The sequence below is a fragment of the Otolemur garnettii genome, unplaced genomic scaffold, assembly GCF_000181295.1.
Source record: "Otolemur garnettii isolate 467f Iridium unplaced genomic scaffold, OtoGar3 scaffold00327, whole genome shotgun sequence".
Classification (NCBI taxonomy): Eukaryota; Metazoa; Chordata; class Mammalia; order Primates; family Galagidae; genus Otolemur; species Otolemur garnettii.
Genome location: NW_003852722.1, coordinates 34,959 through 40,063, shown reverse-complemented (window position 1 = coordinate 40,063; position 5,105 = coordinate 34,959).

Sequence of the window (5,105 nt, the reverse complement as noted above, 5' to 3'; positions counted from 1 at the left end):
TTTGACTAGTGTCCCACAGGACTGGAAAGTGGGAAGGAAGATGAATAATGGCACAGGGTCTAATCCCCTCATGGGCCCAGATACTGTGGGTGAGAGAGAGGAAGGATTTTGCCTGAGGTTTGGATCAAGAAGAAGAAAGGTGTGTGGGGATGGGAAGCAGCTTGTGAGTCTGTGTGTCCCTCTCTCTGACATGACACCCAGTGAAGCCTTCTCTCTCCTCTTCCCACAGGATCCAGCATGGCCCAGACAGTCACTCAGACTCAATCACAGAGGTATGTGCAGGAGAGACAGTCAGTGATCCTACACTGTACATATGACACTAGTTATACATATTATGTTTTGTACTGGTACAAACAACTTCCCAGTGGGCAGATGGTTTTGGTTATTCGCCAAGCATCTGACCAGCAAAATGCAAGACAGAATCGCTTCTCTGTGAACTTCCAGAAAGCAGCCAAATCCATCAGTCTCAGGATCTCAAACTCACAGCTGGAGGACACCGCAGTGTATTTCTGTGCTCTTAGAGAAGCCACAGTGAGACAAGCCATAGGGACAGCCTTACAAAAACCTCAGACCTCTGCATCTGTGCTAAGTGGGGAGGGAGGGAGGGTCCAAGGTTACAAGAACATGCAGAAAAAATCATTGCCTTCTCCAGAGGTAAAAAAGATAATGCCCTCCACCCACCCCCTTCACTGTTAAACAGCATTATGGTAAATATCTTTAAATATAAATTTTAATTCCAACTTATCCTCATTTGATAGCATTTGGGGTTCAATAGGTAAAACAGTTTACAGCCTTTTTGTTCCTTACCTGTCTTATTAACACAGCTCCTTTAAAACGTTTTCCAAATTCACTGTCGAAATTCCCGAACTCCTCCCTTGAACCCAGTCCAGGCAGATTTTTATCCCTATTGTTCCTATGGAATCACTCTGCTAAGGTCCCCAATGGCTTGCACAGCCACAAAACCAATGGCCTATTACCATTTTCTATCTTATTAAATCTCCCAGAACAGTTTGACATTATGGCTATTTTCTATCAGAAACTAGGGGTACTATCCCCTCCAGCTTTGCCTTCACCCTCACAAGCCACTCCTTCTCACTCTCCTTTTCTAGCTCATCCTCATGCTGACCTCTTCATGTTGCATATCTCAGGGCTTAGTCCTCACACCGATACTCTCCGCCTTCTCTCTCCAAGTCACCTCATCCAGGAACATGGCTTTCATTACCATCTGTGCATTGGTGGTTCCGAATTGTTCACCTTCTTCCCAGCCCTCTCCACTGAAAGCCAGGCTTATACATACTACAGCCTCTGTAACTTCTGCTCTGGATGTCTAACTGGCATCTAAAGTTCAGCATATCTAAAACATAATGCCTGCTTCCATATGGCCCTCTCACACCCTTCCCCATTTCAAAAGAAAAATGGTGATATAATTCACCTAGTTACCACAGCCAAAAATTTTGGAATCTACTTTAACTTTTCTCTTTTTCTCACACTTCATATTGTCAACAAACTAGTCCCACTGGATTTATTTTCCATCAAAACAAGTCTGACTCTATTTTTCAACTCAATATCGGTGTTACATGATGGTGTCCAGTGACAACCACTCATTTCATAACCGTAATTCTAAGGTAGATAGTGGATAAGGGAAGGAACATGGCATCGAGGCTGCTGCCAAGTGAAATATATCTTTCTCTTGCAATATATTTTGCCTTTTTTATTTGGGACTTCCCCTCAGAAGCCAGAAGCTAAGTAATTCTCTTTTTGTTTGGTACCTTGGACGTTTCTTAGCACCTCAGAGAAAGGCACAAGTCAGGAGGGTTGAGATGTAGACTTTTTCTTCAAGTGGTGGGATGAGTGCTGCGCAGGTGCAAATAAGTCAACAACAATTTGCATCAGTGTGGGTCTGAGTTTATTTTTCCAGGTGTATTAAGTTATTTCACTTTTAGGTGTTCTGTTATATAATCATCTCCTCCGCAAACTTGCAGATGATATTTATACCTCTTTCTTTCCAGTTCTTGCACTTCTAATTGTTTTCATCTGGGCTGAGTGACAGCTGCATATCAGTCACACACAATCTTGAGCAGCGGCAGAGGTGATGGGGCTCTTCAGCCTCTTTCTACTGTAGTAGGAAATCTTCTTGTGCTTCCAAGTTAATCAGTGTTGATGTGGGGTTGTGACATAAGCATTTTTTATGTTAAATAATTACTTATTAATTTCTGTTTGTGATAATTTTTAACATGAATGCATGTACATTTTGTCAAATGCCTTTCCCGCATCAAGAGAGATAATCATGTCATTTTTCTTCTTAGCTCTTGTGCCAGTTTTTAAGCTCCTGACTCTAAGTGGTAAATACGTTGCTCTCAATGCTTTGCTCCCAGAATAGAAAGTGCTGGTGCCCATTAAGCACTCCCCTTAGAGTTAGTTAACTTTTAGGGGTGTTTTTCTCATCTCCCCAACTCTACAGGGAGCATATTCCATTCTGTACACTTTCTGCAGGGCACCACATTGTTATGTTGAATGAACATCTCAGCACTGGCTGAGACCAGTTACTGTTTACCTGCCACCATCTCTGCTTATCATTGCTCAGCAAAATCTTTAATCCTCTTCAACTAGACCTATGCCTGCCGTACTTACCTGGAATGTTGAAATCACCATACTGGAGACAGGACAGGTGAAAATTCTAAGGGAAACGCTCATTTCAATGTTACTTCTTCCAAGCAACTGGTTTAGCTCCCTCTATGCTTCTCCAGATTTAAAATCCCCTTCTTGGAGAACATTCCTGGTAAGTATCCTTATCAATAGACAGAAATATGTTTTAAAAATTACAAAACAACTAGGAACTTTTCTAGCATTTCTGTGGTTTCAGACTTAATGTGATTTGGGGATTCTCTGATAGGGAAGAAGAATAATCATAAGGATGTTTGCAGCTGTCACCACCCTGCCATCACTGTGTAACACCAGGGCCCTCTTCTCGCTTGCCAAGTTCTACTCAAAGAAGAAGAGGGTGAAGTCAGGAGGACTTTATACCACGGCTCATACAGAGCAGACTGCCCGCCCACAAATTCGTCCATGGTAAAGCACCCAGGGAGCAACTCACTATAAGAGCCACTCCCAAGTCTCCGTCCTCTATTGGAGGTCCAAAGAAACCTCAATGCTACAGGCATGGTACCATGCCACTCATGAATCAGATGTTATCACAAGTCCGCTGAACTTCTCAGTCACAAACTTCCTTTGTAGTGTCAGGTGGGAGAAATTGTTCAGGACTGCAAGACACATCTGCACTTCCAGAGCGCAGCTATGGGTGCTTGCCAGGAGGCAGGAGAGGCCTATCTGGTTGGCCTTTCTGAACACACCAGCCTCTGTGCTCTCTATACCAAACATGGAACAACTATGCCAAAACACATCCAGCTAACATGTCGCATAGTGGGGAACATGCTTAAGAATCCATGATGGGAAAACATTTCATTACCAAAAAAATTCTTCCTGCTATTGGTAGTTTTGAAAGTTAGATTTTTTTTTTCTGTAGAGTCAAAACATACCTAAGTACATGGTTATGAGTGGAAACATAGAGCACAGAAATCAGGTATTGACAGTTGTTCCATTTTCATTTGTGTGTGAATTTCTAATATCAATGCAGGGATGTGAAGCATTAATGCAAGTTAAAGGGGTTTAGTGAACAAATTTCAGAACTTCAACTTCAAAACAATTGTAAATGAATGTGTTAAATTTTTCTGGACAATGTCAGCATTTCAACTGTAATGTAAAGTAAATTTCTTGTTGGCAGCATTTAAATGCTGTTAGTAGCATCTTTAGCATACGGTAGATTCCATCCCTTCACTATACTTACCATTTGTCCTATATGCAAGTACTTGCTGTTAATGTCTTCTGTGATTTTCTTGTACATTTGCTTTTAAAATACATTCAATTAAAAAAAATAATAACATAAGATTTCGTGGAAAGTGCACCAATTTACAGACAGCCAGATTCTCCAGTGACTATTTCACGTGTCTATTGTTTTCTTCTCAGATAGAAAAGTGAGGACAGGGGCAGAGAGTGTCCACTCTTACTCAGACCCTGCATCTCTAGAAAGAAAGCTGTCTCCAGTCTGAGGTACAGGAACACTGCACCTAGAAACAGCTAAGAGAATGCCAAGAGAATTAAACTCTCCCTGTTTTACATAATTTTATACATGAAGAAAAATGGAAGAGTAATATTCACCATTAACTTCAAAGAGGATCCCTTTACTTTCCACAGACTCTCAGCATAAAGACTCAGCCACTTACCTCAAGATCACAGTAAGAAGCAAAGGAAGAAAAGAATGGAAAAAATTTTTCCAGGGCCAGGGCTTTATCCAGGAAACATACCTGAGAGGATGTGGCCAAGTGGTAGGTACCTAGAATCAGCAGGGTGAGAACTGGAGGCAACGAATAGGAGAGAGCTTTCTTCCCCAGCCTCTCCTCATCTGCAGTCTCTAATCATTGCTACAAATACCAGAAACCCTAAAACACAGTTTCAGAAAACTAGTATGTAAACACAAGGAATTGCCAAAGTCTCCATGGGAGCCCAGATCTAAATATAAGAAGCACTTAGACATTTGCAGAAGTACTAGCATGTTCACAGTCAGCCAGATACCAAGCTGCTTCTCATATCTGAAAACATATTAAAAGAAAGATAGTATATTTTCCTTCATTTTGTTTCTAGAGAGAATTTGGGTAAAAATCTAACTCTTTTAACTAATTTCACACTGTTCAGAATGAGAAATATTTTGAAGCTATGGTAGGGAAAAAATCAGGTCATCTCTCACCCTGTTTCTTCCCTCAAATGTCCAACAGTGTCAGACAGGGAAGGACCTGCACTGATTTCCATTAAAGCTGAGAGGAGGGAAGGGGAGGAGGGGTATCACGGGTTGGGATATTCAGAGAGTTACCACCGGAGAATGATGAATGTTTTAATGCTAAGTTAGTTTTCTTATGGTCTTGTTGCTGTTTGCCTCTTTACATGATCTTCTACTCTTAATTTAACATAATGAGTTACTTTGAGTAAAGAGAGAAATGAAAATAAATCACAATAAAAAGGTTCAGACCACAAGGGGGCAGTGCTCCCATTGA